Source organism: Salmo salar, chromosome 20, assembly GCF_965601325.2.
Source record: "Salmo salar chromosome 20, fSalSal1, whole genome shotgun sequence".
NCBI classification, from domain to species: Eukaryota; Metazoa; Chordata; class Actinopteri; order Salmoniformes; family Salmonidae; genus Salmo; species Salmo salar.
Window position 1 is genome coordinate 88,154,415 of NC_138310.1, and position 21,846 is coordinate 88,176,260.

General features: G+C 47.1%; 1 protein-coding gene across 3 annotated transcripts in view; it reads left to right on the top strand.

Annotated features, from left to right (window-relative positions):
* Nucleotides 1-2,176: 2,176 nt before the first annotated feature.
* The window catches only part of sh2b2 (SH2B adaptor protein 2), a 36,330-nt gene continuing 16,660 nt past the window's right edge, over nt 2,177-21,846 (top strand). For 2 of the 3 annotated variants that reach the window (XM_045704081.2, XM_045704082.2), the window contains exon 1: nt 2,179-2,533. The gene's annotated coding sequence lies outside the window, so the exon portion shown is untranslated. Of the gene's footprint in view, nt 2,534-21,846 lie in introns of all 3 variants that reach the window. The other variant, XM_045704083.2, reaches the window with a different exon arrangement.

Sequence of the window (21,846 nt, forward strand, 5' to 3'; positions counted from 1 at the left end):
TGCATACTAAATCTTGCGTAGTTCATTTTATTTCAGTATGTTACACTGAAGGTGGCTAATACTGCGTTGATTCCAGCACAATTCCCACAAAGGGGAAAACGAGAACATGTAGTTAAGTTAGTCCACTGATATTTATTATATGGCGCCCGCACAGTTTAGAGGGAACATTGGTGGTAAGACAAGTGGCTAGTGATTGACATTAAGTGTGTGTGTGTGTCACATGTAGTTGTTTTCACCTTAATTGGGGGGGGAATTTGCGTACCGCACCAACAGATCCACAGATATGCAAATTGGAGTGGGTCTAGGGTTTCTGGGATGATGGTGTTGATGTGAGCCATGACCAGCCTTTCAAAATACTTCATGGGTACAGACGTGAGTGCTATGGGTCGGTAGTCATTTAGACAGGTTACCTTGGTGTTCTTGGGCACAGGGACTATGGTGGTCTGTTTGAAACATGTAGGTATTACAGACTCGGACAGGGAGATGTTGAAAATGTCAGTGAAGACGCGTGCCAGTTGGTCAGCGCATGCTCTGAGTACACGCCCTGGTAATCCATCTGGCCCCACAGCCTTGTGTATGTTGACCTGTTTAAAGGTCTTACTCACATCGGTTGTGGAGAGCGTGATCACACAGTCGTCCGGAACAGCTGATGCTCTCATGCATGCCTCAGTGTTGCTTGCCTCGAAGCGAGCATAGAAGTTATTTAGTTCATCTGGTAGGCTCATGTCACTGGGCAGCTTGCTGCTGTGCTTCCCTTTGTAGTCTGTAATAGTTTGCAAGCCCTGCCACATAAGACGAGCGTCGGAGCCGGTGTAGTACGATTCGATCTTAGTCCTGTATTGATGCTTTGCTTGTTTGATGGTTCATCGGAGAGCATAGCGGGATTTCTTATAAGCTTCTGGGTTAGAGTCCCGCTCCTTGAAAGCGGCAGCTCTAGCCTTTAGCTCAGTGCGAATGTTGCCTGTAATTCATGGCTTCTGGTTGGGGTATGTACGTTCAGTCACTGTGGGGACGACATCCTCATTGCATTTATTGATAAAGCCAGTGACTGATGTGGTGTACTCCTCAATGCCATTGGAAGAATCCCTGGAACATATTCCAGTCTGTGCTAGCAAAACAGTCCTGTAGTTTAGCATCTGCTTCATCTGACCACTTTTTTATAGACCAAGTCACTGGTGCTTCCTGCTTACATTTTTTTCTTGTAAGCAGGAATCAGGAGGATAGAATTATGGTCAAAAACAAAACAGTCTCAATGACTCAAGTAAAAGTGAAAGTCACCCAGTAAAACACTACTTGACTAGAAGTCTAAAAGTATTTGGTTTTAAATATACATAAGTATCAAAAGTAAATGTAATTGCTAAAGTATACTTAAGTATCAAAAGTAAAAGTACAAATCATTTCAAATTCCTTATCTTAAGCAAACTAGACAGCAACATTTTCTTGTTTTTTAAATGTATGGAAAGCCAGGGGCACACTCCAACCCCTAGGCATAATTTATACATAAAGTATTTGTGTTTAGTGAGTCCTCCAGATCAGAGGCAGTAGGGATGACCAGGGATGTTCTCTGTTTAGTGAGTCCTCCAGGTCAGAGGCAGTAGGGATGACCAGGGATGTTCTCTGTTTAGTGAGTCCTCCAGATCAGAGGCAGTAGGGATGATCAGGGATGTTCTCTGTTTAGTGAGTTCTCCAGATCAGAGGCAGTAGGGATGTTATCTTGATAATTGTGTGAATTGCACCAGTTCTCTGTCCTGTTAAGCATTCAAAATGTAACGAGTACTTTTGGATGTCAGGGAAAATGTAAGGAGTAAAAAGTTCATCATTTTCTTTAGGTATGTAGTCAAGTAAAAGTTGTCAAAAATATAAATAGTGAAGTAAAGTACAGATACCCCCAAAAACAACTTAATTAGTATTTTTACTTAAATACTTTACGAACTAAAACTTCACAACATTACGTCATAATATATACACAGACTGTTCAGAACAGTTTCGGATAGGGAAACATACCTTTTAAGGTTAGAGGTTAGGGAAAATAGGATTTTGAATGAGAATCAATTGTTTGGTCCCCACAGGACAGTAAAACAAACGTGGGCGGGGGTTAAAGAGGGAGCCTGGTGGGATTACAGATAATAGACTTCCCTCTAGCACACAAAGAAACACACGAAACGGTTCTACCTAGGGCACGTGATCCGACCTAGAGAAAGCAGGAATCGTGCGCGGCCCCTTTAAGGTCAGACTGAGAGGGCTGTTAAATAGATCAGAGAGAGAGATCAACACACACACAGCCATCCCTGGGCTGAGACACGCACACACACAGCCATCCCTGGGCTGAGAGACGGTGGATCCTGAAGTCTAGTGTGCGTCGAGCGGATATGGAGAAAATGTAACGTTGCCGCGGTAGCCTCCTAATCTCCGATATGAAGACAAGTAATGCATAGTATTGGCCTTGATTGGACAACAAAATAACAACAACCAACAGTGTACGGATTGGCTCCCGGACATCAGCGTAGCGCCGTGCAGTGAGTCGGACACCGAGGTGAGCGCCGCTGCGTTCATGTTTTCTATTTTGTGGCTTCCGACCTGCTTGGATGTTGCTGGGAGCTATAGCGCGCATTCTAGCGCGCATTCTAGCCTACCATTTGCCTTTATGGTCGCCAACCTGTAGCCTAGGCTACGTTCCACATATCATTTTATTTATAGGCTATGAAAATGTTTGCGTCGTGCTTTAGTGAGGAGGGTAGCATTCTAGGCTAGGTAGTTTGGCTCAGCCCTCACTGTTCGCTCCAGGTGCTGAAGGATAGCCGTCTGTCTACTCGACAACGCGCCTGGTGCTGAAACGCATCCATTTAATAAACATTATTGCTGGTAGCCTAGGCGATAACAGACTCGATTGATGCCGTTCTTATTACACCTCAATGATTGATGGGCTTCCTCACAGAGGCCTCAAGAAAAAGCTACTCGGGATTGGGACTATGCGGTAAAGGACTTTTCCCCCTAATCCATTTAGCGGATCTAGGGGTAGGTCTCTCGAGGGGACAATAACAAAGACCACAATAACATGTCTCCAGCAGTCATTGCCAATCTCAGTCTGTGTCCTGGCTTTACCTATAAAGTCTACTCTGTTAACAGTCCTTCATTGACGCGGATTTGGGGATCCGTTCTTTCAGCCGCGGACTCGGTGCTCAGCCGTTCAATAGCCGGTTATTTCTCATTCATGAGCACCGCCACCGCGCGCACATGGTACCACAGCATATTGATTATTCCATTGATTAAAAGGCCTAGGCTAGTGATATTTTACACTTCTATCTAATTGGTAACGGCTCTTTTTATATAGGAATAATGTTGTTATTGTGGCCTGTTTCATTCGATAGACTCTGATCAAACAGGCTACAGTGAAGATCAGACGAACATCATGCCACTTAGTACCTGTCAGTGCTGTGCAACATGTAGGCTAACCTAGTCCATGTTTACATCTGATGGTTTTGTTACCGGTCTACAAAATAATATGACCCAGTAACCTATTAGTTCACACTATTCACTCTCTGATTACAGCATATCTTTGCACCGTTCACATCTTTTTATAGTTTCAAGACGAAAAGAGAATTCCCACATCTTGAATTTCGGGGTGTTTTGATCATCTGTGAAATGAATTTAGTGGGTGAGAGGAACAGGAAGAAGAAACGAGTCGCGGAATGAGCGTCTCACACACTATCCTTTATCACCTTTGGTCATAACGGAGGAACGCTGCTCACTCTATTTACATTCGCTCTGTTTGTCTCCGGTCTGCTCTCACGCTAATTACTGTGTTTAACATGCACAGTGGCGTGTGGGGTGTTTATAAGTGCGTCCTTGTTTCTTTTACAGCACTGGAGGCGCCTGTAGACCAACAGTAGGCAGAATCAGAACACAACAATAGATTCCTGTCGGAAGGATTTCTGTGATACAGCACACCTCAAAGGCATTGTTTCATGTTTGTGTGTACTCTTGAGTACATTATGCTTGTAAATAGTATGGCCATAGTGCAGTAAGTTATGCCTTCCCTGACTGCTGTCATCATGTCAGCCCAGTATAGGAGAGGCTGTATCTGTGAAGGCGCCAGTCTGTATAGGAGAGGCTGTATCTGTGAAGGCACCAGTCTGTATAGGAGAGGCTGTATCTGTGAAGGCACCAGTCTGTATAGGAGAGGCTGTATCTGTGAAGGCACCAGTCTGTATAGGAGAGGCTGTATCTGTGAAGGCACCAGTCTGTATAGGAGAGGCTGTATCTGTGAAGGGGGGAGCAAAACTGATTCTAGATCTGTTGCTAGGCTACGTCCCATTTCTACCTGGAGAAGAGAGCATTCCTCTCTGACAGTTGGTTGAGAGTCAGGAAGCAGCCGGCAGGGCTGACATGACCTCCATGAGGGAAGAAAGAGGTCAGGTCAAAGGTCATAGTGTGTGGTATGTGAGGGTTGTATAACGTTGACCTCTGACCCCTTTCTTACCTCATGAGGTCTAATCTATGGGCTGGCATCCTTTCTTCTGAATGTCTGCCGCTCCCTCTCTCTGGCATCCTTTCTTCTGAATGTCTGCCGCTCCCTCTCTCTGGCATCCTTTCTTCTGAATGTCTGCCGCTCCCTCTCTCTGGCATCCTTTCTTCTGAATGTCTGCCGCTCCCTCTCTCTGGCATCCTTTCTTCTGAATGTCTGCCGCTCCCTCTCTCTGGCATCCTTTCTTCTGAATGTCTGCCGCTCCCTCTCTCTGGCATCCTTTCTTCTGAATGTCTGCCGCTCCCTCTCTCTGGCATCCTTTCTTCTGAATGTCTGCCGCTCCCTCTCTCTGGCATCCTTTCTTCTGAATGTCTGCCGCTCCCTCTCTCTGGCATCCTTTCTTCTGAATGTCTGTCGCTCCCTCTCTCTGGCATCCTTTCTTCTGAATGTCTGCCGCTCCCTCTCTCTGGCATCCTTTCTTCTGAATGTCTGCCGCTCCCTCTCTCTGGCATCCTTTCTTCTGAATGTCTGCCGCTCCCTCTCTCTGGCATCCTTTCTTCTGAATCTCTGCCGCTCCCTCTCTCTGGCATCCTTTCTTCTGAATGTCTGCCGCTCCCTCTCTCTGGCATCCTTTCTTCTGAATGTCTGCCGCTCCCTCTCTCTGGCATCCTTTCTTCTGAATGTCTGCCGCTCCCTCTCTCTGGCATCCTTTCTTCTGAATGTCTGCCGCTCCCTCTCTCTGGCATCCTTTCTTCTGAATGTCTGCCGCTCCCTCTCTCTGGCATCCTTTCTTCTGAATGTCTGCCGCTCCCTCTCTCTGGCATCCTTTCTTCTGAATGTCTGCCGCTCCCTCTCTCTGGCATCCTTTCTTCTGAATGTCTGCCGCTCCCTCTCTCTGGCATCCTTTCTTCTGAATGTCTGCCGCTCCCTCTCTCTGGCATCCTTTCTTCTGAATGTCTGTCGCTCCCTCTCTCTGGCATCCTTTCTTCTGAATGTCTGCCGCTCCCTCTCTCTGGCATCCTTTCTTCTGAATGTCTGCCGCTCCCTCTCTCTGGCATCCTTTCTTCTGAATGTCTGCCGCTCCCTCTCTCTGGCATCCTTTCTTCTGAATCTCTGCCGCTCCCTCTCTCTGGCATCCTTTCTTCTGAATGTCTGCCGCTCCCTCTCTCTGGCATCCTTTCTTCTGAATGTCTGCCGCTCCCTCTCTCTGGCATCCTTTCTTCTGAATGTCTGCCGCTCCCTCTCTCTGGCATCCTTTCTTCTGAATGTCTGCCGCTCCCTCTCTCTGGCATCCTTTCTTCTGAATGTCTGCCGCTCCCTCTCTCTGGCATCCTTTCTTCTGAATCTCTGCCGCTCCCTCTCTCTGGCATCCTTTCTTCTGAATGTCTGCCGCTCCCTCTCTCTGGCATCCTTTCTTCTGAATGTCTGCCGCTCCCTCTCTCTGGCATCCTTTCTTCTGAATGTCTGCCGCTCCCTCTCTCTGGCATCCTTTCTTCTGAATGTCTGCCGCTCCCTCTCTCTGGCATCCTTTCTTCTGAATGTCTGCCGCTCCCTCTCTCTGGCATCCTTTCTTCTGCTATGCATTTATGCTGCCATTGGTTTCTCTGGCCTCTGGTGCCAGGCTTCCTTTGGTGAGTAAGTCAGTCCCCGTAGTGTCACACTAGACTACCCTCCACTGTCTAATCTGCTCTTCTAGATCTCAAAGGAACACATCTTGTTCATTTTAGACATAATTCCCAGAGGAAACACATGGCTTCTGGATAGATTTCTGTGTGGTTGTGGCCCTGTGTTTACACGACGTTCTACCCTTGTAGGTCTGTGTGTGTTCTGTGTCTGCCTATCATTTATCTTATGTCTGGTTGTGAATTTGGCCTGTGTAATTTCCTGCTCTTCCCAGCAGTGACTTCCTGTGTATGTGTTTACTGTAGTAAAGAGAACACATGACTTGTCCCTGCCAGGATAATCTTAGAAAGCATGACAGGGCCCAGAGTCCCTGGGGTGGGAGAATGCCCTCAGCAGCAGTCCATTTCAACCAATTGGAGGGAGAGAGTCCCCAACCCACAGCCCTGCTGAGCTGGCAGGGAAGTCCTCAGAGCAGTGCGTGACTGTGTGAGTGCAGCTGTAATAGTGTTGTTGTATTAATCAACGTGATGTACTGAACAGAACCTCTCCTTGGAGGACTGGATCAGATCGCCCTGCTCATGTCTCCTAGTCGATGTGTTTTAGCAGGCTGGAGCTGCCTCTCTGTCTCTGCTCGTAGTCATGTCTCTTTCCTGTCCATATCTCCTGGGACAGTTACTGCTAGGGTACTGAAACCATCTGATCCACACAGTTACTGCTAGGGTACTGAAACCATCTGATCCACACAGTTACTGCTAGGGTACTGAAACCATCTGATCCACACAGTTACTGCTAGGGTACTGAAACCATCTGATCCACACACAGTTACTGCTAGGGTACTGAAACCACCTGATCCACACAGTTACTGCTAGGGTACTGAAACCATCTGATCCACACAGTTACTGCTAGGGTACTGAAACCATCTGATCCACACAGTTACTGCTAGGGTACTGAAACCATCTGATCCACACAGTTACTGCTAGGGTACTGAAACCATCTGATCCACACAGTTACTGCTAGGGTACTGAAACCATCTGATCCACACAGTTACTGCTAGGGTACTGAAACCACCTGATCCACACAGTTACTGCTAGGGTACTGAAACCATCTGATCCACACAGTTACTGCTAGGGTACTGAAACCATCTGATCCACACACAGTTACTGCTAGGGTACTGAAACCATCTGATCCACACACAGTTACTGCTAGGGTACTGAAACCATCTGATCCACACACAGTTACTGCTAGGGTACTGAAACCATCTGATCCACACACAGTTACTGCTAGGGTACTGAAACCATCTGATCCACACACAGTTACTGCTAGGGTACTGAAACCATCTGATCCACACACAGTTACTGCTAGGGTACTGAAACCATCTGATCCACACACAGTTACTGCTAGGGTACTGAAACCATCTGATCCACACACAGTTACTGCTAGGGTACTGAAACCATCTGATCCACACACAGTTACTGCTAGGGTACTGAAACCATCTGATCCACACACAGTTACTGCTAGGGTACTGAAACCATCTGATCCACACACAGTTACTGCTAGGGTACTGAAACCATCTGATCCACACACAGTTACTGCTAGGGTACTGAAACCATCTGATCCACACACAGTTACTGCTAGGGTACTGAAACCATCTGATCCACACACAGTTACTGCTAGGGTACTGAAACCATCTGATCCACACAGTTACTGCTAGGGTACTGAAACCATCTGATCCACACACAGTTACTGCCGTTCAAAAGTTTGGGGTCACTTAGAAATGTCCTTGTTTTTGAAAGAAAAGCAAAATAAATTGTCCATTTAAAATAACATAAAAATGATCAGAAATACATTGTAGACATTGTTAATGTTGTAAATGACTATTGTAGCTGGAAATGGCAACAAAAAAAATGACATGGAATATCTACAGAGGCCCATTATCAGCAACAATCACTTCTGTGTTCCAATGGACACGTTGTGTTAGCTAATCCAAGTTTATCATTTTAAAAGGCTAATGGATCATTAGAAAACCCTTTTACAATTATGTTAGCACACTTTTGTATATTATCTACTTCACTTGTTTTGGCAATGTTAACATATGTTTCCCATGCCAATAAAGGCCCTTGAATTGAGAGAGGGTGTGGATGTGGGGTGGGGTGGGGGAGAGAGTAGAGTCCCCTAAGCAGGCTGGTCCTGGGGCTCTGTTCACAAACAGACCCCACAGAGCCCCACGACAGCAACACAATTAGACCCAACTAAATCATGAGAAAACAAAAAGATAATTACTTGACACATTGGAAAGAATTAACAAAACAACTGAGCAAACTAGAATGCTATTTGTCCCTGAACAGAGGGAACACAGTGGCAGAATACCTGACCACTGGGACTGACCCAAAGTTAAGAAAATCCTTGAGTATATACAGACTCCTTGAGCATAGCCTTGCTATTGAGAGAGGCTGCCGTAGGCAGACCTGGCTCTCAAGAGAAGACAGGCTATGTGCACACTGCCCACAAAATGAGGTGGAAACTGAGCTGCACTTCCTAACCTCCTGCCAAATGTATGACCATATTAGAGACACATATTTCCCTCAGATTACACAGATCCACAAAGAATTCGAAAACAAATCCAATTTTGATAAACTCCCATATCTACTGGGTGAAATACCACAGTGTGCCATCACAGCAGCAAGATATGTGACCTGTTGTCACAAGAAAAGGTCAACCAGTGAAGAACAAACACCATTGTAAATACAACCCATATTTATGTTTATTTTCCCTTTCATACTTTAACTATTTGTACATCATAACACTGTATATAGACATAATATGACATTTGATATGTCTTTATTCTTTAGGAACTTTTGTATGTTTACTGTACCTTTTTTGTTTATCTATTTCACTTGCTTTGGCAACGTTAACATACGTTTCCCATGCCAATAAAGCCATATAATTGAATTGATATGGTGGTGGTACATTGGGTCTGTGGTATGGGGACCCTCTGTCTGTGTGGGTACATTGGGTCTGTGGTATGGGGACCCTCTGTCTGTGTGGGTACATTGGGTCTGTGGTATGGGGACTCTCTGTCTGTGTGGGTACATTGGGTCTGTGGTATGGGGACTCTCTGTCTGTGTGGGTACATTGGGTCTGTGGTATGGGGACTCTCTGTCTGTGTGGGTACATTGGGTCTGTGGTATGGGGACCCTCTGTCTGTGTGGGTACATTGGGTCTGTGGTATGGGGACCCTCTGTCTGTGTGGGTACATTGGGTCTGTGGTATGGGGACCCTCTGTCTGTGTGGGTACATTGGGTCTGTGGTATGGGGACTCTCTGTCTGTGTGGGTACATTGGGTCTGTGGTATGGGGACTCTCTGTCTGTGTGGGTACATTGGGTCTGTGGTATGGGGACTCTCTGTCTGTGTGGGTACATTGGGTCTGTGGTATGGGGACTCTCTGTCTGTGTGGGTACATTGGGTCTGTGGTATGGGGACCCTCTGTCTGTGTGGGTACATTGGGTCTGTGGTATGGGGACTCTCTGTCTGTGTGGGTACATTGGGTCTGTGGTATGGGGACCCTCTGTCTGTGTGGGTACATTGGGTCTGTGGTATGGGGACCCTCTGTCTGTGTGGGTACATTGGGTCTGTCTGAGAAAAGGCTGAGGTTTTTGAAGTGAATGAGCCCTTTAAGGTGGTGTAGGGTTCCTATAGTCTCTTCCAGTGTGTTTGGTCATCAGGGAAGGCTAGAGGGTCTGGTCTGTGGAAAACGATTGTCTTTTCTAGGTGGAGGGCTATGCTGGGGTAAGGGTCCCTAGCCCCAAGGTCCTGGAGTGGGCCTGCTTTCCCCTCTGTGTCCCCAGTGGTCTCTCCACCTACACACTTACTTACACACAGACAGATTGTTTTAACAGCTGATCCATGGAGCAAAAACATGTCCCCTCCCCTCTCTCTTCTCTGCTAACTCCGCCCTCCTCTCTCTTCTCTGCTAACTCCGCCCTCTCTCTTCTCTGCTAGCTCCGCCCTCCCCTCTCTCTTCTCTGCTAACTCCACCCTCCCCTCTCTCTTCTCTGCTAACTCCGCCCTCTCTCTTCTCTGCTAACTCCGCCCTCTCCTCTGCTAGCTCCGCCCTCCCCTCTCTCTTCTCTGCTAACTCCGCCCTCTCTCTTCTCTGCTAACTCCGCCCTCTCTCTTCTCTGCTAGCTCCGCCCTCCCCTCTCTCTTCTCTGCTAACTCCGCCCTCTCTCTTCTCTGCTAACTCCGCCCTCTCTCTTCTCTGCTAACTCCGCCCTCTCTCTTCTCTGCTAACTCCGCCCTCTCTCTTCTCTGCTAACTCCGCCCTCTCTCTTCTCTGCTAACTCCGCCCTCTCTCTTCTCTGCTAACTCCGCCCTCTCTCTTCTCTGCTAGCTCCGCCCTCTCTCTTCTCTGCTAGCTCCGCCCTCTCTCTTCTCTGCTAGCTCCGCCCTCTCTCTTCTCTGCTAGCTCCGCCCTCTCTCTTCTCTGCTAGCTCCGCCCTCTCTCTTCTCTGCTAGCTCCGCCCTCTCTCTTCTCTGCTAGCTCCGCCCTCTCTCTTCTCTGCTAGCTCCGCCCTCTCTCTTCTCTGCTAGCTCCGCCCTCTCTCTTCTCTGCTAGCTCCGCCCTCCCCTCTCTCTTCTCTGCTAACTCCGCCCTCCTCTCTCTCTTCTCTGCTAACTCCGCCCTCCCCTCTCTCTTCTCTGCTAGCTCCGCCCTCTCTCTTCTCTGCTAGCTCCGCCCTCCCCTCTCTCTTCTCTGCTAACTCCGCCCTCCTCTCTCTCTTCTCTGCTAACTCCGCCCTCCCCTCTCTCTTCTCTGCTAACTCCGCCCTCCCCTCTCTCTTCTCTGCTAGCTCCGCCCTCCCCTCTCTCTTCTCTGCTAGCTCCGCCCTCCCCTCTCTCTTCTCTGCTAGCTCCGCCCTCCTCTCTCTTCTCTGCTAGCTCCGCCCTCCTCTCTCTTCTCTGCTAGCTCCGCCCTCCTCTCTCTTCTCTGCTAGCTCCGCCCTCCTCTCTCTTCTCTGCTAGCTCCGCCCTCCTCTCTCTTCTCTGCTAGCTCCGCCCTCCTCTCTCTTCTCTGCTAGCTCCGCCCTCCTCTCTCTTCTCTGCTAGCTCCGCCCTCCTCTCTCTTCTCTGCTAGCTCCGCCCTCCTCTCTCTTCTCTGCTAGCTCCGCCCTCCTCTCTCTTCTCTGCTAACTCCGCCCTCCTCTCTCTTCTCTGCTAACTCCGCCCTCCTCTCTCTTCTCTGCTAACTCCGCCCTCCTCTCTCTTCTCTGCTAACTCCGCCCTCCTCTCTCTTCTCTGCTAACTCCGCCCTCCTCTCTCTTCCTCTCTCTTCTCTGCTAACTCCGCCTCCCTCTCTCTTCTCTGCTAACTCCGCCCTCCTCTCTCTTCTCTGCTAACTCCGCCCTCCTCTCTCTTCTCTGCTAACTCCGCCCTCCCCTCTCTCTTCTCTGCTAACTCCGCCCTCCCCTCTCTCTTCTCTGCTAACTCCGCCCTCCCCTCTCTCTTTCCATAGGCTCTCCACGCTTCTCTCTCCTCATCTCACAACCCCTCTCTCCTGACAGTCTTTTCTCTCTGGTGTGTGTGTGTGTGTGTGTGTGTGTGTGCGCGCGCAATCAAACAGCAACTGAATGCCTGTCTGCCTGCTTTATATAACAAGCCACGGCCACGTGACTCACTGTCTGTAGGAGCGATCCATTTTCCTTAACTGGCCACTGAGTGTACATTTTGTGGATTGTTGTATCTGGACACCCTCCATGTTCACTATATGTTTCTGTATCCACTAAGATCAGGCTCCAGATCAGTCTCAAACCCACTGTTCCACTTCCTCTACCAGCTTCTCTGGCTCGAGTTTCGAGTGCGTGTGCGTGTGTGTGTGTGTGTGTGTGTGTGTGTGTGTACACACACACAGTCTGTCCAGCATCCTCGAGAATGGCACCTATCCTCTTCTTAGCACCTCGTTGTTTGTGTTGCTGTTTTTCTGCTGCTAGCTGGACCACCAGCGCTTGATTGCCTCCCAGCCACCACACAGTCACAGGGGAAGCTAGCTATTTATTATCACTTGGTTGTTTCAGCTTAATGACACATCTCACATGGCAACAATGTGGCAGAATTTGTCAACAAGCTAACAAGGCACCTTACATTGTTTTGGTTATTATTTTTTTTTGAATGTAAAATTTGATAGAACCAGAGGCGCAGGCAAGGTTTGGCCTGGGTGGACGCAGGCCCTCCCACTGAGGAGCCGGGCCCACCCAATCAGATTGAGTAAAATAAAAATGTTAGGTTATAACTGGTGTTTTTAATATGCACTGTGTATCCTAATGCAAACCTGATCTTTGATTGGCTTCTGTGTCTGTGATTAACACTAGAAAATCCTGGCCTCGTTGGACCTCCCGTCGGGCCTTTTGAAAGTCAACATTCTAATAAATATGTTTAATATATACTATTGGAAGAATCATCATTTGGTTGTGTTTTATTAAGGTTTTAGGTAACATTTTAGAATACAAAAGGCTCTGGCTGGCATCACTGCTCTTTTTAATGAGCTCTACGTATCGGCCTTTGTTAGAGCTTTTGACGAAGGCCGTCAGTCCGATGCGTAGAGCTCATTAAAAAGGGCAGCGAGAGCAGCGACACCAGCGAGAGCAGCGTCACCAGCGAGAGCAGCGACACCAGCGAGAGCAGCGACACCAGCGAGAGCAGTGTGCGGGTTCCTTTTCTTTTTTTTTGTAACATTAGAATACGAAATAAAATGCATTTCAAAGAACACAATAGCATTTTTCATTCGTTTATGTAACTGTATACTATATGTACAAAGATAAACCACAAACAATACAATTCAAATATTAAAATCCATTCAATAAACACATCACAAAGATAATTCATTATTAAGTTAAGAGTGGGGCTTAAGGAATACATTTATGCATTTCAGAAGAACAGAATGGTATGTTTTTGAGTTGAAATATATTACTGTACTTTGAGTTTTGCGATTTTGCACGCGGGAGCACATGTAATTCTGCCCCCCCCCCCCCCCCCCCCCCCAAAAAAGCTGCACTGTTCATCTAATCACATTTTATTGGTTGCATACACATATTTAGTAGATGTGGTGGGTGTAGCACAATGCTTGTGTTTCTAGCTCCAACAGTACAGTAATACCTAATGCTTGTGTTTCTAGCTCCAACAGTACAGTAATATCTAATGCTTGTGTTTCTAGCTCCAACAGTACAGTAATACCTAATGCTTGTGTTTCTAGCTCCAACAGTACAGTAATACCTAATGCTTGTGTTTCTAGCTCCAACAGTAATACCTAATGCTTGTGTTTCTAGCTCCAACAGTAATACCTAATGCTTGTGTTTCTAGCTCCAACAGTAATACCTAATGCTTGTGTTTCTAGCTCCAACAGTAATACCTAATGCTTGTGTTTCTAGCTCCAACAGTACAGTAATACCTAATGATTGTGTTTCTAGCTCCAACAGTACAGTAATACCTAATGATTGTGTTTCTAGCTCCAACAGTACAGTAATACCTAATGCTTGTGTTTCTAGCTCCAACAGTGCAGTAATACCTAATGCTTGTGTTTCTAGCTCCAACAGTACAGTAATACCTAATGCTTGTGTTTCTAGCTCCAACAGTACAGTAATACCTAATGCTTGTGTTTCTAGCTCCAACAGTACAGTAATACCTAATGCTTGTGTTTCTAGCTCCAACAGTACAGTAATACCTAATGCTTGTGTTTCTAGCTCCAACAGTACAGTAATATGTAATGCTTGTGTTTGTACCTCCAACAGTGCAGTGATATGTAACAATACACACATGTAAAAGAATGGAATTAAGAAATAAAGACATATTGGGACGCGCGTTGGCGTAGTCCTGTAAAAAAAAATATATATATATATATATTCTATCCACATACATCTCACACACACATATCTATCTATCTATCTATCTATCTATCTATATCTGAAAAATAGTATATGTACAGCAATAGTTAAATAGGACTAGAATTCTCCCATCTCTCTCTCGCTCCCCCCTGGGACCTGAGCCCTATGTCATGTCTCTACTATGGTTACATGAGATGACACTAGTTTCATTGATTACGTGATTGAATTAAACCATTAATAACATGGGGCACCACGGAAGCATTAGTTTATATAGAGCGGCTATCTCCCGAATCCACACTTAAAGATCTGAAAATCTTTTATATCAATAGCAGTCAATCATGAATTATTCCTTACTTTCTATCAGTCTCATTTGAACGTCGTAAAATTCTTGGTTATCTGCACGAACCCTAGCATAAATTATGAATCATCAATATACAAATTGGATTAGTAAATAAATAAAGTAATCATGGAAATACATAACAAACAGATACTAACAATGATGGGAAAAAGTCCCTAGTGGGCTAATCCGATATGACGGCTTGGTAGACAAAGGGAAGGGGGTGTGGACTGAGAGCGGGAAAGACAACATGGATTCATTGCACACAGTCTGTAATTATATTCATTGATATGCTAATCCTTTGCACATGAACGGCCACTAATTCGAGAATAATTGCTATGTATGTATGTACAGTTGAAGTTGGAAGTTTACATACAGCTTAGCCAAATGCATTTAAACTCAGTTTTTCACAATTCCTGACATTTAATCCTAGTAAAAATGCCCCGTCTTAGGTCAGTTAGGGTCACCACTTTATTTTTAGAATGTGAGATGTCAGAATAATAGTAGAGAGAATGATTTATTTCATCTTTGATTTCTTTCATCACATTCCCAGTGGGTCAGAAGTTTACATACACTCAATTAGTATGTGGTAACATTTTAATTTTTTTTTTATTTCACCTTTATTTAACCAGGTAGGCAAGTTGAGAACAAGTTCTCATTTACAATTGCGACCTGGCCAAGATAAAGCAAAGCAGTTCGACAACATACAAAAACACAGACTTACACATGGAGTAAAACAACATACAATCAATGATGCAGTAGAAAAAAAACATTGCCTTTAAATTATTTAACTTGGGTCAAACGTTTTGGGTAGCCTTCCACAAGCTTTCCACAATAAGTTGGGTGAATTTTGGCCCATTCCTCCTGACAGAGCTGGTGTAACTGAGTCAGGTTTGTAGGCCTCCTTGCTCACATAGGCTTTTTCAGTTCTGCACACAAATTTCTATGGGATTGAGGTCAGGGCTTTGTGATGGCCACTTCAATTCCTTTACTTTGTTGTCCTTAAGCCATTTTGCACAACTTTGGAAGTATGCTTGGGGACATTGTCCATTTGGAAGACCCAAGCTTTAGCTTCCTGACTGATGTCTTGATGTTGCTTCAATATAGCCACATCATTTTTCTTCCTCATGACGCCATCTATTTTGTGAAGTGCACCAGTCCCTCCTGCAGCAAAGCACCCCCACAACATGATGCTGCCACCCCCGTGCTTCACGGTTGGGATGGTGTTCTTCGGCTTGCAAGCTTCCCTCTTTTTCCTCCAAACATAACGATGGTCATTATGGCCAAACAGTTCTATTTTTGTTTCATCAGACTAGAGGACATTTCTCCAAAAAGTACGATCTTTGTCCCCATGTGCAGTTGCAAACCGTAGTCTGGCTTTTTAATGGCGGTTTTGGAGCAGTGGCTTCTTCCTTGCTGTGCGGCCTTTCAGGTTATCTCGATATAGGACTCGTTTTACTGTGAATATAGATACTTTTGTACCTGTTTCCTCCAGCATCTTCACAAGGTCCTTTGCTGCTGTTCTGGGATTGATTTGCACTTTTCGCACCAAAGTATGTTCATCTCTGGGAGACAGAACGCGTCTCCTTCCTGAGCGGTATGACGGCTGCGTGGTCCCATGGTATTTTATACTTGCGTACTATTGTTTGTACAGATGAACGTGGTACCTTCAGGCGTTTGGAAATTGCTCCCAAGGATGAACCAAACTTGTGGAGGTCTACAATATTTTTTCTGAGGTCTTGGCTGATTTCTTTTGATTTTCCAATGATGTCAAGCAAAGAGGCACTGAGTTTGAAGGTAGGCCTTGAAATACATCCACAGGTACACCTCCAATTGACTCAAATTATGTCAATTAGCCTATCAGAAGCTTCTAAAGCCATGACATCATTTTCTGGAATTTTCCAAGCTGTTTAAAGGCACCATCAACTTAGTGTATGTAAACTTCTGACCCACTGGAATTGTGATACAGTGAATTATAAGCTAAATAATCTGTCTGTAAACAATTGTTGGAAAAATTACTTGTCATGCACAAAGTAGATGTCCTAACCGACTTGCCAAAACTATAGTTTGTTAACAAGAAATGTGTGGAGTGGTTGAAAAACGAGGTTTAATGACTCCACCCTAGATGTATGTAAACTTCCGACTTCAACTGTACAGTCTTCCTTGTGGCTCAGTTGGTAGAGCATGGTGTTTGCAACGCCAGGGTTCGATTCCCACGGGGGGCCAGTAAAAAAAAAAATGCATGAAATGAATTCATTCACTACTGTAAGTCGCTCTGGATAAGAGCGTCTGCTAAATGACTAAAATGTAATATTTACGCCCGTATGTCGTTGTCTTCTCTGTTGGAATCCTCAATCATCCTGTATTGTTCATCAGAGTCTCTCTGGTTGTTAGAATGGATACTTCAGCAGTGGTCTTTATTCTCGTCCTAGGTTTACATCATTTCTAGCTGCAGACTAGTAATTTGTATCTAAGATTTGCTCTTATTCTGTAGTGACTCGATAGTCTCAGAGTTGAACCATTTCTAGCCGTGTAGCCAATGCTCCATGTGGAATAGTCTTGTCTTTTGGTAGAGTTGTAGTTTCAACCACTTCATATACCAGTGTCACCCGGCATGTTTTGGTTTCAGAAATTCAACCATTTGCAACCTTAGCTTACACCGCGGTTTGCTTAGTCTTAACCATTGGCAACCACAGCTCATGCTGGGGTTGGCTTAGTCTGATGTGAATTTCATCAGGAGTGGGTTTTATGGATTTCAGTAGAAAAGGGCGGTCTATGACGCTGACGTAATGTCTATGCTCACGTGGGCGTGGCCACTGACTAGTTCATCTTTGTTCATGTATGTTTTCCCCCCAACACCACTTTCCATCAATTTGCATAGCAGCCCCTCATGCCAAATTGAGTCAAGCTTTTTTTAAATCTGTCGTAAGGTAATTTGGTAAAAAGCCAATTTGACATTTGCTTAGTACATTGTTTTCATTGAGGAAATGTACAAGTCTGCTGTTAATAATAATAATAATAATACAGAGTATTTTCCCAAGGTTACTGTTGACTCAAATCCCACGGTAGTTATTGGGGTCAAATTTGTCTCCACTTTTGTGGATTGGGGTGATCAGTCCTTGGTTCCAAATATTGGGGAAGATGCCAGAGCTAAGGATGATGTAAAAGAGTTTTAGTATAGCCAATTGGAGTTTGTGGACTGTATATTTGATCATTTAATTGAGAATACCATTAACACCACATGCCTTTTAGTGTTGGAGGGTTTTTATTTTGTCCTGTAGCTCATTCAAGGTAATTGGAGAGTCCAGTGGGTTCTGGTCGTCTTTAATAGTTGATTCTAAGATTTGTATTTGATCATGTATATGTTTTAGCTGTTTGTTCTTTGTTATAGAGCCAAAAAGATTGGAGAAGTGGTTTACCCAGACATCTCCATTTTGGATAAATAACTCTGTTTAGTGTTGTCCAAATTTCCCAGAACTGATTCGAGACTATGGATTCTTCAATTACATTGTGCTGATTTCTGGCTGGGATTCATCTGAGGGAAGACTGGACACATTGATGCAATGCCGATCATTCCTGCTGTATATCCTCTGGTACAGGATCCAGAGTTGAGAGACGAGGGATTTCACTTAACATGAATCTCTTCTGATTTTCATTTTGTCATCCGCTCCTCCTGCTTCCTGTCCCTTCCTCCTTCCTCTCCTCCTTCCTGTCCCTTCCTCTCCTCCTTCCTGTCCCTTCCTCCTCCCTCCTCTCCTCCTCTCTCCTCCTCCCTCCTATCCTCTCCTCCTCCCTCCTTTCTCCCCTTCCCTCCACAAACTCCCCTTCCCTCCCTCAGCTGTATGTACTGGGGGTTTTCTCCCTCCCTCAGCTGTATGTACTGGGGGTTTTCTCCCTCCCTCAGCTGTATGTACTGGGGGTTTTCTCCCTCCCTCAGCTGTATGTACTGGGGGTTTTCTCCCTCCCTCAGCTGTATGTACTGGGGGTTTTCTCCCTCCCTCAGCTGTATGTACTGGGGGTTTTCTCCCTCCCTCAGCTGTATGTACTGGGGGTTTTCTCCCTCCCTCAGCTGTATGTACTGGGGGTTTTCTCCCTCCCTCAGCTGTATGTACTGGGGGTTTTCTCCCTCCCTCAGCTGTATGTACTGGGGGTTTTCTCCCTCCCTCAGCTGTATGTACTGGGGGTTTTCTCCCTCCCTCAGCTGTATGTACTGGGGGTTTTCTCCCTCCCTCAGCTGTATGTACTGGGGGTTTTCTCCCTCCCTCAGCTGTATGTACTGGGGGTTTTCTCCCTCCCTCAGCTGTATGTACTGGGGGTTTTCTCCCTCCCTCAGCTGTATGTACTGGGGGTTTTCTCCCTCCCTCAGCTGTATGTACTGGGGGTTTTCTCCCTCCCTCAGCTGTATGTACTGGGGGTTTTCTCGCTCCCTCAGCTGTATGTACTGGGTCCTTCATGTGACCTGACTTTAATCCAGCTCAGTTGGTTCTTTACTGCAGGGCTTCAGAGTGGAGAGAACGGGGGGAAGAGAGAGAGAGAGAGAGAGCTAGCAATGGGGAGGAGGAGAGTGTAGGAGGGGGGAGAAATGAGATAGAGAAGGGGGAGAGAGCGAGTGCGTTTGTGTGTGATCTGATGTGGTTTGGCACAGCCTGGGCCTGGCACGGGCCAGAGAGCGAGGGAGGGAGGGAGAGAAGGGATAGGGTTGAGTCATACACCCAGTGAGACAGAGAGAGATCGGGGGTGAGAGGTCTGAGAGGGGGGGGAGAGATGAGAAGGATGGGGGGGATGAGAGAGAAAGATGGGGGGGTGAGAGAGATGGGGATGAGAAGGATGGGGGGTGAGGGAGAAAGATGGGAGGGATGAAGGAGATGGGGGGGGGGGATGAGAGTGAAATCGATGGGGGGGTGAGAGAGATGGGGGTGGGGGGATGAGAGTGAAATAGATGGGGGGGGTGAGAGAGATGGGGTGGGGGGATGAGAGTGAAATAGATGGGGGGGTGAGAGAGATGGGGGTGGGGGGATGAGAGTGAGATGGATGGGAGGGATGAGAGAGATGGGGGTGGGGGGATGAGAGTGAGATAGATGGGAGGGATGAGAGAGATGGGGGTGGGGGGATGAGAGTGAGATAGATGGGAGGGATGAGAGAGATGGGGGTGGGGGGATGAGAGTGAGATAGATGGGAGGGATGAGAGAGATGGGGGTGGGGGGATGAGAGTGAGATAGATGAGTGGGATGAGTATCTCCAGTAGGAGAGAAGGAACCGCTGTCACATTGATTTATAGGGATAACAACTAATTCAGGCTGCCCACAGACAAAGGGAAGAGAGGTAGAACTCACCAGAACAGTTAGAGTTTAAACATAGAAATGATAGATTTCTAGCTGACAAACAGTTCATATATTTTTCTAAGTTTCTCTTGAATTGGATTGTATTTAATTATATTGTATCTGCGCTTTAGTCATGCTATCTGTAGAATTCCAAACCAAACACTGGTACAAAACAAGGATACAGATTAGTATTTTTATTAGATGAACACAGCCGGATAAAAACTATTAAAAGGAAATGATTTCCTGCAGATTCCATCTGGCTCTAGTCATGTCCATGTCAATAACCTCTTAACAACATATGATGTCAGCTGGTATATGAACCTTGTGATTGGTGTGATTTTCTGTGTGGAGAGATCGTTCTTCCACAGAGAGGGAAGGACTGGGGTTGCTGCCTGTCGTCTCTATTTAGGGAAATGACAAACACGCTCACGATCTCCCAGCCTCAGCAGTCTTGTTTCATTCCCACATCTTCTGTTTTTCACACGGCAGGGACTGTTGGAGCTGTCATTGTACATTCTAGGATCCACACATTCTCACTGTAATGTCTCTTTCCCTGCTATTGGTGACAGACACACGGTATGTTGGCACGGCTTGGTGGTGAAAGGACGTCCCCCCCACACGCTCTCTCTCACCTCGCTCTCTCTCTCACCTCGCTCTCTCTCTCACCTCGCTCTCGCTCTCTCTCACACCTCGCTCTCTCTCACCTCGCTCTCTCTCACCTCGCTCTCTCTCTCTCACCTCGCTCTCTCTCTCACCTCGCTCTCTCTCTCACCTCGCTCTCTCTCTCTCACCTCGCTCTCTCTCTCTCACCTCGCTCTCTCTCTCTCACCTCGCTCTCTCTCTCTCACCTCGCTCTCTCTCTCTCACCTCGCTCTCTCTCTCTCACCTCGCTCTCTCTCTCTCACCTCGCTCTCTCTCTCTCACCTCGCTCTCTCTCTCACCTCGCTCTCTCTCTCTCACCTCGCTCTCTCTCTCTCACCTCGCTCTCTCTCTCTCACCTCGCTCTCTCTCTCTCACCTCGCTCTCTCTCTCTCACCTCGCTCTCTCTCTCTCACCTCGCTCTCTCTCTCTCACCTCGCTCTCTCTCTCTCACCTCGCTCTCTCTCTCTCACCTCGCTCTCTCTCTCTCACCTCGCTCTCTCTCTCTCACCTCGCTCTCTCTCACCTCGCTCTCTCTCTCTCACCTCGCTCTCTCTCTCTCACCTCGCTCTCTCTCTCACCTCGCTCTCTCTCTCACACCTCGCTCTCTCTCTCACACCTCGCTCTCTCTCTCACACCTCGCTCTCTCTCTCACACCTCGCTCTCTCTCTCACACCTCGCTCTCTCTCTCACACCTCGCTCTCTCTCTCACACCTCGCTCTCTCTCTCACACCTCGCTCTCTCTCTCACACCTCGCTCTCTCTCTCACCTCGCTCTCTCTCTCACCTCGCTCTCTCTCTCACCTCGCTCTCTCTCTCACCTCGCTCTCTCTCTCACCTCGCTCTCTCTCTCTCACCTCGCTCTCTCTCTCACCTCGCTCTCTCTCTCTCACCTCGCTCTCTCTCTCTCACCTCGCTCTCTCTCTCTCACCTCGCTCTCTCTCTCTCACCTCGCTCTCTCTCTCTCACCTCGCTCTCTCTCTCTCACCTCGCTCTCTCTCTCTCACCTCGCTCTCTCTCTCTCACCTCGCTCTCTCTCTCTCACCTCGCTCTCTCTCTCTCACCTCGCTCTCTCTCTCTCACCTCGCTCTCTCTCTCTCACCTCGCGCTCTCTCTCTCACCTCGCGCTCTCTCTCTCACCTCGCGCTCTCTCTCTCACCTCGCGCTCTCTCTCTCACCTCGCGCTCTCTCTCTCACCTCGCGCTCTCTCTCTCACCTCGCTCTCTCTCTCACCTCGCGCTCTCTCTCACCTCGCTCTCTCTCTCTCACCTCGCTCGCTCTCTCTCTCTCACCTCGCTCTCTCTCTCACACCTCGCTCGCTCTCTCTCTCTCACCTCGCTCTCTCTCTCTCACCTCGCTCGCTCTCTCTCTCTCACCTCGCTCTCTCTCTCACACCTCGCTCGCTCTCTCTCTCTCACCTCGCTCTCTCTCTCACACCTCGCTCGCTCTCTCTCTCTCACCTCGCTCTCTCTCACCTCGCTCGCTCTCTCTCTCTCACCTCGCTCTCTCTCTCTCACCTCGCTCGCTCTCTCTCCCTCACCTCGCTCTCTCTCTCTCTCACCTCGCTCTCTCTCCCTCACCTCGCTC